The sequence below is a fragment of the Meleagris gallopavo genome, chromosome 4 (assembly GCF_000146605.3).
Source record: "Meleagris gallopavo isolate NT-WF06-2002-E0010 breed Aviagen turkey brand Nicholas breeding stock chromosome 4, Turkey_5.1, whole genome shotgun sequence".
Classification (NCBI taxonomy): Eukaryota; Metazoa; Chordata; class Aves; order Galliformes; family Phasianidae; genus Meleagris; species Meleagris gallopavo.
The window spans coordinates 38,745,349-38,765,510 of record NC_015014.2 but is presented as its reverse complement, the minus strand read 5'-3'; the positions used below and the strand labels follow the sequence as shown (position 1 = coordinate 38,765,510).

Genomic DNA, 20,162 nt, shown 5'->3' with positions numbered 1-20,162 from the left:
AAAAAAAGTAGGTTGAAGATTAAAAACAGAAAAAGAGATGGAAAAAAAGACATATATATATATATATTATTTAAGGCCAAATCATTTAAGTCACCTTAAGTCCTTTTGAATCTGTTGAATCTCTTTGAAGTGTACAGAGGAATAAGATCCTTGTGGTATCACTGGGGACATCTCATGAGCCCAGGTGTTGTTCACAGAAGTGGCCGCTGAGCAGGGCTTGGTGGGTCACAGTTTTAAACATGAGTACTCCTAAAGATACTTGAGCCAAATGGCACAATGTCACTGTTTGACATTGTGCCACTGTTTAACATTGTGCCATTGTCTATTTAAGTGAAGAATGCCTTGGTTAAAAAGTAGGAACTTAATGTTGATAAGTTATCTTCTATATACATATTTTGAAAATATTTCACTTAAACAGTATAGCGTTTTCTAATTTATTGCATCTTTGTTTTGATATATGAAGTAATGCTGATCTTGCTCCCAGGCTAGTAGTGTTAGAATCATAGAATCATAGAATTTTTACACATTTGACACATTTTTACATCCTACAATTTAGTATTCTAGCAGCTTTTTTCTTTGAGCTAGGACTGTCATCCAGTTGGGACTGAAAATAACAAAAATAGTCTGAACTTAATTACAGTTTTAGGATCTTAGTTCTCCAGTAAAATGTCAATATTTTTCCAAAATGCTGCCTCCTAGGTTAAAATAAATAAGTCAATTGCTGGCAGAAGGTGGAAACCAGTCCTACTCTAGATACATTATTTGGAAAATAGAAGCACATTCTTGAAAATTCAACAAGTAGCAAGCATATTAGTTCCAAGTAGGTTTTGTAGATGTGCTTCATTTCAATTTTTTTTCGCCCCTTCTTACAGGTGTTAGAACTACATTGCTGATAGGTTTGAGATTGCTGTTGCTCACTATCTCAGTAGCAGCTAAGCCAATACTTGTATTCTAATCAGATTAAATGCAAGATTTATTTTGGTCCGCTTATGAAATCCAAGTTATTCAGCCTGATCTCTTAAAGGTTTTCTTTCACTGCGTCTATTTAAAAGGACAATAGTATAGGATTTAACAACACATTTTTTTCCTAAAATGTTTGAGAGAAGATTAAGAAAATCAAATCACAGTCATCAGGTCTAAGAATTTATTTTGTATCAATGAGAAATACAACTGACAACAGGGTTTTGTATACTTCAAATTTCTGGAGAAAAAAATGATGTTACATGTATCCAGACTGGAATATGAATCTGATACCAGCATTCAGCCCAAGTTTCAGTAAAACACCAATGTTCCTACTTATGTAGAAATTAACTGGAAGTTTTCCCATAACTAGGTTGGATATTTCTTTCACATTTAAATTCTGCATTTTTTTTTTTCCCCGGAGGATCTAGTAGTTGTTTTGCTACACTTGTAGCCCACCATTTCTCCAGGTTGGTACTTTTCTACCTTCAGCAGTGCCAGTAACGATAACAGAGTCTTTAACTGAAGAAGACTTGAGTGCAACTCATATCAATTGGCATTTATTTAAATAAGCATTCACAAATTTCTGAAGTGAGCCTTCGGTAAAATTTGTATTAAATTTTTAGAGTGACGTAAAGTAGAAAGGCAGGCACAAGCCATACTGTGTATTCTTTGATTTTTGCAGAGATAAAAGGCTACAGAAAAGAGTCATTTTTTAGGTTATTCAGTCAACCAGTTTCAACACTCTCAGGACAGTTCTGAATAACAACCTTGGAAATTATTATTGTTCTAACATTGGTTACTTCTGAAGTGAATGCTACCATGCTTCTGTTCAATAATATATATTCACTTTTTTTTTTTATTTCAAGTCACCACTACTTGAGAATGTAATCTTTTTGGAGATTTTTCTGCTTCAAGAGTAAAGCTGCATATGGCTATGCCACTTATTTCATACTGTAAGTTTCTGTATATCTGTGCTATGCAAAATGGCTTTCCCCATAAAAATTGCAGATTTGACACTCTGTGTTTATGCCGTAAACAAAGTCTGGTACAGAAAACAGTATTTGTCTACATTGCTAGACAATATTCTTGTGTAGTTTAAGTGACAGCATTTCTGAATATTTTGTAACAAGGTTTCTTTCTGACTTGAAGTATATGGAAAGAGAGGATGGAGGAAGAGTAAGTGATTCTAGGATGTTGAGATAGACCAGTATAGCTTTCTTGATTGCGTCCCACTTGGCTTAGGCTACCTACAGAAGTGTATGACAGCTCTTCAGATGTGCGTGTTGGTATGAGGACTGTGAGTGCCTCATACATGGGTAGAGATGGAAATGGTAGGAGGAGGTTTGAAAACAACAGAGGAAAAAGAAAGAGAATAAAATTAGATAATAATAAAAATATCAAACAGAAGTGTTAATTGGAATATCTACTGATTCTACCTAATGTCTAGGAGGGCCTTTTTGTGTAAAATGTGTAGCAAAACCTTGGTGCACAGTGAATGCAATGAAGAGTGATAAAAAGCATATATATAGAGCTCCATTCCTAAAAATTATAGTAACTTACATTAGTCAAATACCTAGATGAATATGGAAGGAATAGAGATGATATGGCAATCTGAAGGTAAAAAGTAAAATTCAGAGTTGGAGTGAAGTATGCTTTATGTTAAATGCTTATAAAAGGTATGAAATTCAGTATAGTTGGCAGCTGAGTTATGTAACAGAGCAGGGAGTAGTGAGATACGGTATATTTCAGAGTCATAAATATGTCTGAGACATGCGTAAAGTACTTTTTATAACATTTGTCTGCATTTTTTTCCTGACAAAGCATTTTTCCATTTGAAGAGGTGGAAATATTCATGAAAAAGTTTAATTTCCCTCAATTTCCCTCTAGAATAGAACTTTACAAGTACACAGAACCACTGTTACTTGCAGTTCTTTTTGTTTTTTTTTGTCTTTTTTTTTTCCTCCTATTTGAATATCAAACTGATAAGGAATAACAAAAAAGAAAAGTAGTGATGTTCTTAGAGAAAGAAGAGAAATAAGAAACAATTATATAATTAATAATATAAGCAGTAATAAAAGAATATCTGAAGTCGGGAAGCTCAAGCTGTGTGTGCATATATGGATACATATGCTTGCATAAGTGGTAGTAAAATGTATAGATTTTAGTTGTGAAGCAGCAGGCTGTGCTTCTGGATTCAACTGCATTTTCTAACTGTTAAAGGATTCATTGTTTATCCTGTGGCAGCACACAGGAGCCTAAGTCTTGCACCACAGTCAGACTGTGCTAAGTGAAATTAGGTAGAAAATTAAAAGATGATTCAAGCACTTTTCTAGAACAGCTTTTTGTTTATTTGTTTATTTATTGGCATTGGTGGTTTTACGTGAGTCAGAAATATGGCTTGGTAGGCTCTGGGATCAGTTCACCAGAAATAAAGCCACGTGGGCAGATTGCTGCATCCCTGTATTCTTTGACTTAGTTGGACTGAACTTTGCACAGGTGTAAAGAATTGTAGGTCTGGCTTTGGCAGTGAGAACTAAAGGACCTGGTTTCATTAATACTGAGATTAACAAAGGTCTACTTATTTATGAGTATTTAAAGGTTCTTAGAGCTTTAGAAGAGAAGGACAGTTAAACTGAAGACTTTTTCACAGGAGGTAGATTAGCACTCTGTATTTGGATTAGGGTGAAAATCTATTTTTAAACATTCTGAACTGTAAAGGCTGTGACAAGAAACTGTAATACATGGAGGTGCTTTAGTGAGAAAAGAGGGTGAAGTGAGCACACTGTCTGTAAAGAATAAATGTATGCTCTAATTTTTCAATTTCCTCAGTGCTCTGTTTTCATTCAGCATCACAAAGAGTTTCTCTCAATACAAACACTGGTTCTAGAGCAATGTAAAAAAGCAAGATCTTTAGCAAATAGAATCACTAATTCCCTAAAGAAGAAAATAAAAAGATGCAGCAGCAGGAATCACTGAAGAAGTAATAGGATTGTAAACTATGACAGTGCTGGCTGACCTTAGAACTGCTTAGAGAGATTAGTAAAAATGGAATAAAAATCATAGAATCATAGTATGGCCTGAGTTGAAAAGGACCACAATGATCATCTATTTTCAACCCCCTTGCTATGCAGGGTCGCCAACCACTAGCCCAGGCTGCCCAGAGCTACATCCAGCCTGGCCTTGAATGCCTCCAGGGATGGGGCATTCACAACTTCCTTGGATAAAAAAGATGTGATAGGGAATTATGTTGTGGTTGGACTTGATGATCTTTAAGGTCTTTTCCAATCTGAGTGATTCTATGATTTATAAACAATAACAGCTTTTCCAAAATGAGAACACAGCACAAAGGCAGACTCTGCTTCCAGATAAATAAATGGGAGATGAGGGTTAGCAGCAGCCTAAATGCAGACAAATAGTGAGTATAGGTGGTGTCCCCATGGAGACAGTCAGCAGCGCAGCACAACCCACAGGTGTAAAGCAAGAGAGAACAAGCTTCTTCATGTAGCTTATTCACTCAGAAGGACATGGCAGCCCAGTGGGAATAGCAGTGGCTATTGCCACAACTGCGCTTGTACCCAACCTGCTGCCCTTACTTGCATCTTCTACCATAATGCTGAGAAACTTTCTTGTCTTTCAGGTTAATATTTTTACTAATAGTTGTGGATAACTGTGTATTCTCCATTTTCTGGCTGGGCTCTTTAGGGTGCCTGTAAGACTTAGGCATCATCTCTTCCTGTTTGAAGAGCTGGCTTGAAGGATGACCTTGTCCAGAAGCCCTTTTTGATGCGAATGGGCTCAGTTTGCAAAGCTGTCTGCACGTCACCTGTGGGGTGACTTTTCTGTACACATAGTTCATAGCAGACTTGTCATCCCCAATTCAGCATCTTTTCCTCTCATCTTCAGGAAGTGTCCAGTCTTCTCCCCCTTTATTTATTGAAAGACTAAAGAAAGAGTCTCACTGTTCAGCAATAAAGCACGTTAGTCACTTCTTATTTCTTTCTGCAGCAGTTCAAGGACTCGGGTTTGCAAAAACAGGTACAGTATAAACGTAGATGGCAGGTGAGGAGAAAGCATCTTAAAAGATGCTGTGAGTTTTTTCATGTTTGTCACTAAATGTAAGAAATTTCATGTAATTTATTAGCTTTCCTTCTCACTTCTTCTGAGGAAAAAGCTGTGATCTGATTTTTTAGAAGCTACTGGGAAGAATGCTAAGAATTCCCATTAGCTGCTTTCTAACAGCCAGGAAGTCATGTATGTCAGCTGAAAATCTGAAACAAAGAGTAAGGGTTATTCATTTTCTTAAGTTTAAAAAACATTTTTTTCCATTGGAACGTGACACATTCCAGATGAAATAAATGAGTTCCCCCTGGCAGTCTTGCAGTTCATCAGGTTTTTCCTTTTCAACCATGCTACAACACAGTGGAGATACAGGACAAAGTTTCCATAGTTTATGCATTTTTCTCTGACTTCACAAAAAACAGCAAAGCTCGTGGCAGTAATGAAAGTACATGGAAATAAGTGTTAAGCTCAGAGAAAGCTGATCTGGCTAATTCAGTGCAATTGTTTGAATGTTGGAGGGAAAACAGTCAAATCAGATTTTCTGTCAGCAGCAGGTTGCTTTTGTTAACTGTGATACCCAGGTGCAGGTTCCCAATTCCAAACTCTTGGCCATTAGAGGCTGAGTTAACAGAGTAGTGAGAAATACAGTCTTCAGGCATTGGAATGACAGCTGCAATGCTCCCGAAACTATCCTGCCAGCCAATGCACAGAACTGCCCAGACACTTCTGTGAAAGCAAATCTTTTCCAGTTATTTCCTTAAACAGCTGGATTGAAGTACCTAAACTGGTAGTTAGAAGAAATGAAACAGAGAGGGAATGCTATCGAAATCAAGATGGTGACGTTCCTCCAGATAAGCTCTAGTTATGCAAAAGCTTAGATTATCCATATTTTATTTTCTCAGGAACAGAGCAGAAGGAAAGTCCATACTGGAAAGAAAGGTAATAAAATGGGAAAAAAATAACACCACCACAGAGGCTTTATTTTTAACTGAGTTCTATTTCTCTTGTTATTTTATTTATCTAATTATTTTATTATTCAAGAGATGTAAGTCTCACAAATGAGAATCCTGAAAAAAAGCGCTCATGTCTTCTTGCATGTGTTGACTCTCAAATATTCTTTCTTTAAGAAAAGAAGATTTGTTAAAATATAAGCAACAAATAAATTGAATTGTGCTTACCAATTTAGTTTCTCATCATTGACATCATTAACTTCATGTTTTGGTAGGTGATGCTCCTGATGCAGGAAGGTGGGGATGGCACTGGATTCTGTGACAGAAGGAAAGAATGCAGGAAATAACTCCCCAGTTCACTTGATTTTTACCTGATGATTTACAAGGTATGTAAATGAGGAGACAGCCACAGAAGGTACCTTTAATGGCATCTTAATGCATCATGGAATTTACGACAGGGCTTGTGCACTCAACTGTTGGAAGCAGATGCTGCCATAATTCTACTTAATACTCAGTAGCAAAGTAAAGCATATTGTTTTTTGTAGAAATGTTTATGAAACATTAATAAGAATAACATGCACCATTCAATGCTGGCCATATAATGTGAAATCTTTTCATAAATATTGATGAGGGTGACATTTGGGTTCACTGTATAAATTGATTTTGAAGTAGCACTTCTGAGATTCCCTGTCATTTCTTTCCATCTTAGTCATATTGGGATCCTTAAAAGAGGTAGAATAGTGAGGAGTCAGTATCATACATATCTAACATAAGAGCAGCTTTCAGAGACTTAAAGCTGCTTTGTAATTGCACAGGATGTTCTGTAGTTTGAAACCAGGACTTTTCACCTATTTTTTACTACTGACTTTAGAGGAATTATTTAACTTCATTATATCTAATGCCTCCCATCTATCTATCTAATATACATGTATAAATTCTAGATTTCTTTGTGTTGATCTGTGGTTTCCATTAAATAATCTTTGGAAAATTTGCAATTTTCTATGCGTAACTGAACTGTCCAAGTTAGTTTTTCAATATTACTGGTCATGGGATTTTCAAGTGTTGTATATTTGCAAAATAAGCTTTTGTCACTTTCTCTTTTGTATAAATTTGATTTACTGATTGCAGAGATTATATGGTCTGTCTTTCTCTTTTAAGTAGTTTGAATCAGCCTTTGAACCCACACATCTCTGACATTTTTAGCAATGGTACTTGGCTGACAATAATATATTTTGCTACCTTGTTCTGGTTGAAATGGGAGATTCAAGCTGTGAAACTCTTTCTCACCCCTCCCCCCCCTTTTCTCTCTTTCTCTCTCTTTTCAAATATGTCTTAATTGCTAAATATCCTTCACTGTTTAGGGTCTCATTCTTATTATGAGATATCTTGAAATGATCAGAAAAATGAGAAAGTTTTGATAGGATTGCAGGTATCCTTATTTTTCATATACAGAATTAACTCTTGGAAAAATTATGCACTAAATCTTCCTGAAGAAGACTGCAAACGATTCAGTAAAATTGGATGTAGAGAAGGTGATTTTTAATATATTGATGAGCTTCAAATCAACCATGACAAAATATCTGTGAGGTTTGAATGAGCGCCTTTAATACAAAGCCTTTAGTGGATGTGCTTTAAGTATTTGAGAAAGATGAAATGTCTAGTGAAGCCAGCATTTGTTCTAAACATTGTGATGATTTGAACTGTTTGAAAAATGACCTTTTATCTCCTTGGAAAACTCTGAATTTCTGGCAAAAAAACAAACTCTATTTTTTTTGCTATAAATTTTTAACATTTGTATCTGGGATTGCTGTCATGGTATCTCAGAGAAGTCTTATACATGTGGCTCATATGTCCATCTATACTATTAATACATTCCCAGCCCATTTATATGTTCCAGAAGATATCACTGTCATTTGTTTAAGCATCTAGCACACAGTGAAGAATGAAGATGTGGTAGTAATTTATTTCTAACTGCAGTCAAAAGCTCCGGTGTTGTATCTGAATCAAAATAGTTATTTCCAGGTATAGTTTTGATGGAAAAAATTGGAAAACAATCGCAAATTTAATTAAACTGACAGTTTATTGTCAGAAGGTTTATTTTGTGAAAAAGCATTGTGTGCCATTGGCACTCGCAGCATCACTGCTAAGCTGCTAGATGGAGTGGGGGGGAGGCTCAGGTAGCATTTCTTGTGTGGTAAATGAGAATTTTGTGTGAAAACTTAACCCAAGGAAGGGAATGCAGCCCAGGTTGTCTTCTTAATAATCTTGTCTGCTTAATTCAGTGGAAAGACTGATATTAAGAATCATAACTCAGTACCATAACTTAATAAGTTCTCTGTTTTTAAATATGTTTTAATTAAGAAATCTACAAAGTGTTGACAGAAATTAGCATTGACTTAACAATACTCTGTGATGAAGTTATATTTCAGAAATCCTTGCACATTTAACTCAGTAGTGTTTCTGAAAGAGAATGAAATTTCTAACTTAATGCTCTGTAAAGACATAAATGTTAAAATGAGGTACAGTTCAAATACGTAGGAAGGAGATTTTAAATAAAAAACTTACAGTCATGGTTTGTACACTTGGATAAGTATTTAAGTGCTAGTTTCTTCACTGTTTCCTAGGATTCAGTATTAAATAAGTTGCTTGCTACTGGGAGTGTTGAGATGCTCTAAGTATAAATAATTTCCTGTTAGTTTCAAAAAAAAAAGCAAGCATATAATATAGATAATATTTTAGTATTGGCAAAAGATTTGAGAAATAAGTAAAGTAACCTAATGTATTTTCTATTTTTGATTAGTAAAGATCTTATTCTCTGATGTCATGAAGCTTGGCTCCAATATGAGGCATTTTTGAATCATTTGTTTTCTTTGATTAAATTTGGTAATTCTTCTTTCTTCCTTTTTCCTTTTTTGTTTTTTTTGTTTTCTTTCTTCTCATTTTCTGCTAGTAGGGACAGGAGAAGAGGAGCGAAACAATGTGTTTAGTTAGTGTACTATAACTGTAATAATGTGAGAGCTCGATTAAATTTAATTAAACAGGTTTAATGACCAAAATGTTAATGCTTCTCCAGTTTATTGTTAAGTTCAAGCCTTAATGTGATTATTTTTACTAATTAATTCAGGGCCACTATGAGCCTTCAGTCTGCGAATTATCTTGATTGCAGAAACCCCCCTTAAAATGAAGAATAGTTATCAACATCTGTGGACCTTATACTGAGTTTCATTAATGTAATCAGGATTTGAGTCATCTCCACAAAAAGCATTTGAATGATCCAGTGAGGAGAAGAGCATTATGTAAGTTCTGTCTGGACAGCATGCTCTTTGTGGTGTGTGTGTGTGCAATAAAAGAAATTCAATTACTTGGCAATGTAGCGAGTTTAACATTTGGCAGAATCTAAAACAAAGATGTTCAAAATTATAAGAAAGAAATAATAAGGCCCAAAGCAAAATTCATTCTCAAATAATTATTGTTCTCATTAACTCTTATTGAATTATGCAAATTGTATTAACATGCTGATATGGTAAGGCAGGATATACCTACTAAGAAAATCACATTCTTGCTTCTAGGTAGCTTATCATAATCTTTGTTATTTTTTCTATTAAATTCTATTTAAAAAAGAAGAAAAAATGAAAGTAAAAAAAACAACCATAAATACATAACAATTATTATATATGTAAAATATCCATAAGGAATTATTTAAATATTTCCAGACTCTCTATGCAACATGGTGAGTCCCTTGTTTCTATTTTACTTGCCTGGTTAAAGTAAAGGGTGGGATGAATTTCTTGTTTCTAGAGGCATTTGGAAAACAGGGCTCTAGATTTGCTGAGAGTCCCAAGAGGCTGAAGAAATGAATGAGAGAAGTTTTTAGGGTGCTCTATCACACTCTTCATAGCATCTTCATATGGGCTTTCCAAAGACTAGTGGAGGAGGGTAACACTAAGCCAGGAAGATCTAGTATTTGCAATACTAGAGGACAGACCATCTTTCAGGTAGGAACGCAGACAAAATGCAGCAGGGATGGGAACTGCCACAATCTTTGATGTCTCTGAGTTGGTTTTGGCACTTGTCCCTCATCTTCTGTGCAGTTCTGTTTCATGAATGCTGATAAAGAGAATCCCATGTGTCAGACAGTGTTATTGATGTTCTAGCACTGTATTTTTTTTTCTGTTACATCTGTTAAATTTATTTGTTATTGATGCATATTATAGAAGTGGATAGCAACTATTTCAAAAATTCCCTATTCATTGTGTATGTGCTGTTTATGCACTGGCTTGTTTGAAAGCTCATAGTTAAAATCATCTAGTGTGGAGTTAAACATTATTTTTAAATGTTTATATTAGTTTATGCTGCACTAGTGTCTGATGCTATCGAAAGCTTTCTCAGAAAGAAACATAATTGCTAGCAATGACTATTATCCCAGTTTGATTTTCAAATAAGCATTTAAGTGTTTGGAAGATTATCTAACATTAGACTAGATCTAGGGAAGCTTTACTTGATCACCATATATGCTTTTTAAATAATTCTGAAAACCAGAAAATACATCTTTTAATATTACCAAGACATTCCTTACCACCCTCTATCATTTGGAGTCTTAAATGGACTACCCGTTGCCTTTTGCCCTCCATGCAGAATTGAGTAGAGTATTCTAATGTATTAGATATACAAAATTGGGTTAGAAATCTTCCTAGAACAGGCTGGAAGCTTTTTATACATCTGAAGCTTTTCTGATTTTGATCAGATAAAGAAATCCAGTGAGGCATCACCCCTAAGGTAAAATAATACAGCCTTGGCTATCAAAGCTATGCTTAATAATGTAGCATTTAGATTTAGAAAATTCTGGTATCACAGCATTTCTCTAGTCCTAACTCAAACCAGAAGGTTATGCACTTGTTTATAGACATACACTGATATACTTGAGACAGGGAAATAGCTCAACCCATCTTACACTTGCAGAAAAAAAATGATTATTCCTGTATTTCTTGGTTTTACAAGATTTCAATCAGTTGTTTATCAAATTTGACTTTTTAACATTCCTTAATATTGCTATGTCAGATTTGTTTTCTTGAGAGAGTTACATTATTGTAAATATTCTAGCAAACATGATTTGGTATACTCAAGTTCCTGGTGATTTTCTCACTCTTCATGCTTTCTGTAAGTGATGGACAAAATGAATGAGCTGATTACATGTATTAATTTCTTTCTAAATTCACTAAAGATTTATGCATACTCTGAGTAGAATTTGGCAACATTTTTCAAGTTTCAGCTATCTATGATAATATCCAAGTAATATGTACATTGTACTGTGAAGTTAGATAATACTTTGAGAATGAAAGAATTTTAAAAAGCTACCTTTTTTTCTCTTGAATTTTTATTTGCAGAAGCGAAATGGGTGCCAACAATGGCACTCTTTCTTTCAACTATTCCAAGTCAGATCCAAATGCCTAGGACAGTGAGTGAATCCAGGCTCTTCCAAGGGCTATGAATTTTAGTGCAAATGTGAATTATATGTAATGGAGTTAGCTCCAAGGGAGTTGTAAAAATCTCTGTTATGAGACAAAGCAAGTGTTGGGTCTGTCTTTGACTATAACTTCAAAATCAGACTACAACCTACTGGGTTCAGTCGACTAGAGATCTTATATCTGGAAATGCAAGAGCACATTCTCAGCTTGAGGCAAGAGATTTTAGCTGTTCATTTTCCATTAGGAGGAAATGCATAGCTAAACCAAAAGTACCTCCAGTTTGAATATAATTCTGAAAGCCATCTTAGAATATTGAGGACATCTAAAATTTTTCCATGCCTTTCTATTTCAGCAAGTTATCAGATTTTGACCTGAATTTGTCATTTTAAAAACATTTCCTGTGGAAATTTGTTTCAGTGGTTGACCTATTCTTGTTAAAAGCCAGTGGCTTTTAATTGCAATAATTTCCAGTAAGGTATTGAGATAGAGTAGGAATGACAATAACCTATTCTGTTGGTTTGAAGCGGCTCCTATGTGTTCAAGGTAATTCAAGGTTTATTAGGCCAAAGAAGAATAAAGTCCACCAGCTACTGGAGAAATCTGTAGCCACTGAGATTTGGAGTGAAAGAGCTTTCATTCCCGTCTTGGAGTCTCCAGATTAATATAGGTTTAATTCAGGCTATACAGTCCTACCCAGCCTTGCTCTCACTTTCTTAAAATGTGATTTTATTTGCATGTATATGACATATATTTAATAAAGAGTTGATCAGTTTCAGGAAGAAGTGTGAGTGCATCAAATCCAGCCCCCTTGGGAAATGTGCTTTGGACAGGCAACAATTTCTCTGGCAAATGGAGAGTTTTGATGTCAAAAATGTCCAGGAATTGTACAGATTTAGATGATCACTGACAGGGGAATTTGAGAAGACAGATTGGAATTAGGGCAACATAGTTCAGATTGGGTTAAATTCAGAAAACCTTCTCCTTAATGTTGCTGTAGGCTCTTTGTAGATAAAGTTGTATAACAGTGTGTGGAGAATTTAAGTACAAAATTCCTCTGATTCTTAGTAGTAGGAAAGAGGAGCAAATAAGACATATTTTTTAGTGCATGCCAATAAGAGCTAAGAATCTTTGAAAGAATTCTAACCCCTCAGTGTTTCAATTTTAATGCAGCAAGGACTTAATTCAAACATATGCCTATCAATGGGGAGATTCTCATTGGCTTAAATGGATTTTTAATGAGATTTCCAGATGCCTGGGGAAAAAAAATGCTTTAATTTGGTAAAGAAAATTCAACATCAAAGACTCACTTAACCAATGGAGTTTTATCTTCACTCAGATTCATTACACTGTTCTATCATTAATAATCACAGTGCAATGTAATTGAATTTGTAATGGTATTACATGGACTTCTGTCTATCCCATAGTGCAAGTGCAAGACTTGTTCTTTTAGTTTGATTTGGGTCCCATCTTAAGACAAAATGAGCAGTTTTATTGTGCCATTTGTCAAAGGGTGATGAATGTCTATTACTTAGTAGGTGGACTGTGTGATACTGAAAATGAATGTGGGGAGGAGCAAGTGCACATCTCAAATTACTTGCTCTATTATATAAGTTACAGGTAGTAGGTTTCAAGTGTCCTATAAAATGGATGGGTTGGCTAAAATTGTACCAGTGCTTCTTTGTAATGTAAATAATGATGAATCATGCTTAAAACTGAAAGTTGTACAATTTCAGTTGTGCTTATGATACTTGCTTTCCCTTAAATTAAGTATGTATATTTGATAGAAAACATCTGATGTAAGGAACTATCTCCTACCTTCAGCTTGGTGGAGAGGAGCGTGGAATACAGTGTTTTCTCAGCTTGATTTTTATTCTTGTTAGTCAACTGCACATATTGACTCCACATCAATAATAAATCACATCAATAAGCAATCTAAATCAATTTTGTAATAACTACACTTTAAACAGTCAAACAACATTATAAACCTTTATATTAAATTCGTATATATACGTGTGTGCTTTTATTATTGAGTTGGTGATAATTTAAAACATTCTGAAGAAACTCTGAAAATGTTACATGAGATTTTATGTGGGTTGAAAAATAGCAGTCATTTTAAGAACCATCAACTTTCTTTCTTTTACTACTGTTTCTTCTATGACTACTAAAATTTTATTGTCATTTATTTACTTGAAATTTGACTTACTGTACAGTTTTTTGATGTGCATCTCAATATTCTGTAGACCACATAAGGTTTGGACAGCCCAGAGGTCTTATCTCAGCACTCAGTGCTCACTGTTGAGCACTTGTAATATGAGCCATTCAATCTTAAAGAGTAGATAGTTTTCAGATAAAGAAACAACTGAAATTCTGGGAAATTAGAGAATTATATTTTCTATAAAATAAGCTATGTTAGTATATCCTTAAGTGAAACTGGAAGCTTATTCTGTCTGCTTGGATTTATAAATCCCTTGAGTTCTATAATTTTTATTTATATTTTTCCAGACTAGAAATTAAATTTCTGAGGATTTATGCATAAAGCTAATAAAGCTTGTGCAGCTTGTGCTGGATGCCATCTCCAGACAGCTGGAAGAAAAGAAGGTCATCAGGAGTAGTCAGCATGGGTTCACCAGGTGGAAGTCGTGCTTGACCAACCTGGTAGCCTTCTATGGTGTTGTCACAGGCTGGGTGGATGGCGGAAGAGCTGTTTAGTCTACCTTGATTTCAGCAAGGCATTTGATACTGTCTCTCACAACATCCTCATAACAAAGCCGAGGAAGCGTGCGATAGATGAGTGGACAGTGAGGTGGGTTGAGAACTGGCTGACTGGCAGAGCACAGAGGGTTGACTTTGACAGTGCAGTGTCCGGTTGGAGACCTGTAACTAGCGGTGTTCCTCAGGGGTTGGTGCTGGGTCTGGTCTTGTTCAACATCTTCATCAATGACCTTGATGAGGGGATAGCGGCCACCCTCAGCAAGTTTGCTGATGATATGAAGTTGGGAGGATTGGCTGACACGCCTGAAGGCTGTGCTGCCATTCAGTGAGACCTGGACAGGCTGGAGAGCTGGGCAGTAAGAAACCGGATGAGGTTCAACAAAAGCAAGTGTAGGGTCTTACACCTAGGGAGGAATAATTGCATGCACCGATACAGGTTGGGGGATGGCCTGCTGGAGAGGAGCTCTGCAGAGAGGGACCTGGGCGTCCTGGTGGACGACAGGTTGGCCACGAGCCAGCAGTGTGCCCTCATGGCCAAAAAGGCCAATGGCATTCTGGGGTGCATTAAAAAGAGTGTGGCCAGTAGGTTGAGGGAGGTGATCCTCCCCCTCTACTCTGCCCTAATAACGCTTCATCTAGAGTACTGTGTCCAGGTCTGGGCTCCCCAGTACAAAAAAGACAGGGACCTCTTGGAAGGAGTCCAGTGGAAGGCCACAAAGATGATAAAGGGCCTGGAGCATCTCCCCTATGAAGAAAGGCTAAGTGAACTGGGTCTGTTTAGCCTTGAGAAAAGACGACTGAGAGGGGACCTGATGAGGTGTGGGGGGCAGAGTGGTGAGGCCAGATTCTTTTCAGTTGTGTGTGGAGACAGGACAAGGGGAAACGGCCAGAAACTGCAGCATAGGAAGTTTCGCATGAATGTGCGTAAGAACTTCTTCATGGTGAGGGTGACGGAGCACTGGAACAGGCTGCCCAGGGAGGTTGTGGAATCTCCTCTGGAGATATTCAAGTCTCGCCTGGACACCCTACACCTACTTGTACAACCTGGTGTAGGGAACCTGCTTTGGCAGGAGGGTTGGACTCGATGATCTCTAGAGGTCCCTTCCACCCCCTATGATTCTGTGATTCTGTGATTCTAATAAAATTATCATACAGATCATATTCGAAGACCTTTCAAGATATCTGCTACTATGGTGAATAAGCTTGTGCCACAATAAATGAGCACTCATGATAAACTGTGGCTATCCAACAGCATTGAAGAGCAGACTGAATTTATGTCAGAGGCAATCCTGTGGAAGCTTTGGCACCTGCCCATGAAATATCCTTCCTTTACACTGTGCAAAAATATAACTCAAATCACTGTCATTGCCATGAAGCCTGCAGTACCATTCAGATGCAGTTGTAAACCTGTGCAGTTCTGCTGTTGTTTTACTGGCGTAAATTGAATTAACTTCAGCTTATAACACATAAGCATTCTCTTGATTTACAATGAATGAAGTATATAATGGAGGGAAATGATATTTCCAGTAGATAAGTTCAGTAAGCAAACGTAACAGGCAAAGTAATTCAGATACGCCAGTGCTGATTAATCCACAGGTATAGGACAATGAACATTACAGTTTGTTGATCGTTCTTGGCCTCTTTTAGGTAGTCAAGTGGTCAATAAACAGAGTTGTCTAATTTGGATTCCATACAAAGTATCAGAAACAACACCAAATGATTTGTTCACTTGGAGCAGAGAACACTGGATGCAAATACTGGTCTTTTTCTCATTTTCTTGTTTCCTAACATGTTGCTATGTGTCTCACTGTAAATGAGAAAGTATTGCTGGAAATATTTGGAGAATTCTTCCATCAGTTTCCTACAAAAGCAAAATTGAGCATCAGGAGAAAAATGGACCATGGTATGTTCATGGCCCCTTCCCCAACCCCCATGAAATTAATTTCATCTGGGGAATGTCTGTAAGGAATCTTTTATCTATTTCAGAGTAGAATTTAATCATTTTGACTGAAAATAAAAAAAAGTAATAGTAAATATGAAGTAGTAGGATGTGTCATGAGTTTCATTTCAAGCAATTATGACCTGGCCTGCAGAGTAACATTATTTTGTTCCTACATCTTGGGTTCTCAGTCAGGGAAATGTACACAGTGAAAATGGTTTCTATAGGTCTCAGTGCTGAAACAGGAGGGGGCTGTCAGGATTATGCCTTGAGAATGATGGAAGCTGATTCAGTTCAATTGATTTTTCTAATAGAAAACTAAGGTAGAAAAGCAAGCATCTAGCTGGAAGCTGAGATTATATTTGGGGAGAGGAGAACTCGAAACAATGAGCATTCTGTTTGTACATCATGTCACAGTTCTTGATCACTGGGTGACTTACTGCCTTTTGGCAGTCTGTTGTGAGCAATTCCTATAGTCCTAATGACATAACTCTTACAGATGATCTTTGGTCTGTCAGCGAGTTCTGTTTTGTGATAAAAATGACTAATGAAAAGACTGAAGAAAAAAAAAGGGCTTTTGTGGTCAGCTGAGATACTCTTTTACATAGATGAGCACTTACTAAAAGGAATGGTGGAATTAATAAAAAATATTATTGCTTGATTTATATCTAGAAATCTTGATAGAGGTTCATATTCTTACTTGAAAATATTCAACATATCAGCATCTGTTGTAGATAACGAATAAATAATATTCAGGAATTCTCTCCCCTAGAAGTATATTCTTATTACAGAACCTGGTGTGGAGATATTAGCAAGTAGCACACTAATGTTTGCATGAGAAAATGTGTGCTAACTTGGTGTAGTGGAAATAAGAGGTCACGGCCTGAAGCAGTGATTCAGCAGCTGGTGGAAAGGCAGGGCCAACCCAGGGGAGTGCAGGTGCATGCAATACACCTGATTGACCAGAAGGGGTGGATCCACCCCTTCCCAGACCTCACTGAAGGGCTGGCAATAGAGGGAAAGGTATCTTCCTGGAGATCTCCGTCTACTTGAGGCAGGTAAGTAGTTTTTCTGCGTCTGTGGCTGCTGCATTTGCAGCCATGAGCTTGTCTTCATTTGCTATAGCCTGGGCTTGTGCCACTCTGCTACTATTACTGTGCTTTCCATCACATTATAGCATTACAGCATTGCACTTGAGTTTAGATATATATGTAAATATATATACTTTTTAAATAGATCCTGAGAACAAAACAGGAAAGAAATTGTTGATCTGTGGATAGCGAGTAATGTTGGCATATTGTGGAAGTGATAATACTCTTTGTACTCAGTACTTCAGTTTTCTCAATAAATGCTGATACATTCATATTAGCAGGTATATCCTGCTAAGGCTTGCAGCTGCTTTAAAAGGATTCTCTTTTTCAGTAATCTTCTGCCAGGTAGGATGGAATTTGATTCTTCTGTTATATCTCAAGAACTCACTTTCTGCTAATTTTTTAGGAACTCTGTTGCAGTGCTTGTGAGTTTATGTAGATGTATCAAGAGTTGCTTTTTCATGTGAGTGTGGACAAAAGAAGCCTCATGTACTTTAATGCTGCTCCTGATTTATATCCTAATAGGCATCAGCATCACAGAATCACAGAATTGTAGGGGTTGGAAGGGACCTCTAGAGATCATCGAGACCAACCCCCTTGCCAAAGCAGGTTCCCTACACCAGGTTGTACAAGTAGGTGTAGGGTGTCCAGGCGAGACTTGAATATCTCCAGAGGAGATTCCACAACCTCCCTGGGCAGCCTGTTCCAGTGCTCCGTCACCCTCACCATGAAGAAGTTCTTACGCACATTCATGCGAAACTTCCTATGCTGCAGTTTCTGGCCGTTTCCCCTTGTCCTGTCTCCACACACAACTGAAAAGAATCTGGCCTCACCACTCTGCCCCCCACACCTCATCAGGTCCCCTCTCAGTCGTCTTTTCTCAAGGCTAAACAGACCCAGTTCACTTAGCCTTTCTTCATAGGGGAGATGCTCCAGGCCCTTCACCATCTTTATGGCCCTCCACTGGACTCCTTCCAAGAGGTCCCTGTCTTTTTTGTACTGGGGAGCCCAGAACTGGACACAGTACTCCAGATGAAGCGTTATTAGGGCAGAGTAGAGGGGGAGGATCACCTCCCTCAACCTACTGGCCACACTCTTTTTAATGCACCCCAGAATGCCATTGGCCTTTTTGGCCATGAGGGCACACTGCTGGCTCATGGCCAACCTGTCGTCCACCAGGACGCCCAGGTCCCTCTCTGCAGAGCTCCTTTCCAGCAGGCCATCCCCCAACCTGTATCGGTGCATGCAATTATTCCTCCCTAGGTGTAAGACCCTACACTTGCTTTTGTTGAACCTCATCCGGTTTCTTACTGCCCAGCTCTCCAGCCTGTCCAGGTCTCACTGAATGGTCAGCCAATCCTCCCAACTTCATATCATCAGCAAACTTGCTGAGGGTGGCCACTATCCCCTCATCAAGGTCATTGATGAAGATGTTGAACAAGACCGGACCCAGCACAGACCCCTGGGGGACACCACTGGTTACAGGTCTCCAACCAGACTCTGCACCACCAACGATGACCCTCTGCACTCTGCCAGTCAGCCAGTTCTCAACCCACCTCACTGTCCTCTCGTCTATCCCACACTTCCTCAGTTTTGTTATGAGGATGTCGTGGGAGACAGTATCAAATGGCTTTCTAAAATCAAGGTAGACTACATCTACCTCTCTTCCCCCATCCACCCAGCATGTGACAGCATCATAGAAGGCCACCGGGTTGGCCGAGCACAACCTCCCCTTGGTGAACCCATGCTGACTACTCCTGATGACCTCCTTTTCTTCCAGTTGTCTGGAGATGGTATCCAGCACAAGCTGTTCCATCACCTTCCCAGGGATGGAGGTGAGGCTGACAGGCCTATAATTACCCGGATCTTCCTTGTTGCCCTTTTTGAAGACTGGAGTGACATTGGCTATCCTCCAGTCTTCAGGGACCTCCCCTGTTATCCAAGACCTCTCAAAAATGATGGAGAGCGGTTCGGCAATGACCTCTGCCAGCTCCCTCAGCACACGTGGATGCACCCCACCAGGTCCCATGGACTTGTGGACCTTAGTACTGCCTAGGCGCTCACGCACGTCCTCTTTCCTGACTAAAGGGAAGTTTCCCATTCCCCAGACCCTCTCACTAACCTCCAGGGTGCGGGAAACCTGAGGGAGAGCCTTTTCACTGAAGACGGAAGTAAAGAAGGCATTCAGTATCTCTGCCTTCTCAGCATCCCCTGTAACCACGAACCCCCCTCACTTAGTAAGGGGCCCACATTCTCTCTAGTTTTCCTTTTGCATGTTGAACAGAGATTCCTATCTTTGTTCTCCTTACCGGAATATTCTGTTTGTGTCAATTCTACAAGCTGGGAGCTAAGAGCACTTAGGGAGCTTGAGCAGAGCTGTAACTGTTTTGAAGTGCAACTTCCTCATTGAGTTGACTTCCCAAGCAACTTTAAAAGATGTGGCAGCATAGCCTCGGGAAGTGATAGCATTTGTGGAAGAATATTTCTGCTCCTATTAGTAGAGAAAGAAAATACTACTGTTTTTCTTTGCTCTTACAGATATTTCCTTTTTTTTTTCTTTTTCTTTTTTTTCAGAAGGCTCCTATTTTAACAACTTCCAAAGGGCAAAAACAGTTTTAGGGGATCAAAGCACAGTCTGCATTGCTCTCCCACTCCCTATTTTTTAGGTAATGCTCAAATCCAGGAGAGGGAGTGGGGGGGGAGGGGTCGGGGAGGCAGGAACTGCTTTCTGCTGCAGTCAATCCCCCTCCAGCAGTGCTGAGGGATTCTGCAGATGGGAATGTCTTAGATATCCTCTAATGTGGCAGTCACAGCACTTTTACTGTGACTCTGTGAAGGAAAGGTAAGAGTTGGACCTCTATCACCAATCTAATGAATTGCAGAGGACATAATTTAACCTTCTCTGGAGGGAAAGAAGTCAATAGCATTACGGGGGGAAAAAAAAAAAGAAAGCTACATGTTTCAGCTATGTTGGAAGTATGAT

At 38.1% G+C, this 20,162-nt stretch overlaps 1 long non-coding RNA gene across 1 annotated transcript in view; it reads left to right on the top strand.

Moving 5' to 3' along the window:
- LOC116216569 overlaps positions 1-20,162 on the top strand; it is a 135,068-nt gene that overhangs the window by 82,992 nt on the left and 31,914 nt on the right. Inside the window, exon 2 of the long non-coding RNA XR_004159624.1 lies at positions 6,248-6,358. This is a non-coding gene — a long non-coding RNA (uncharacterized LOC116216569). The remainder of the gene's footprint in view (positions 1-6,247; positions 6,359-20,162) is intronic.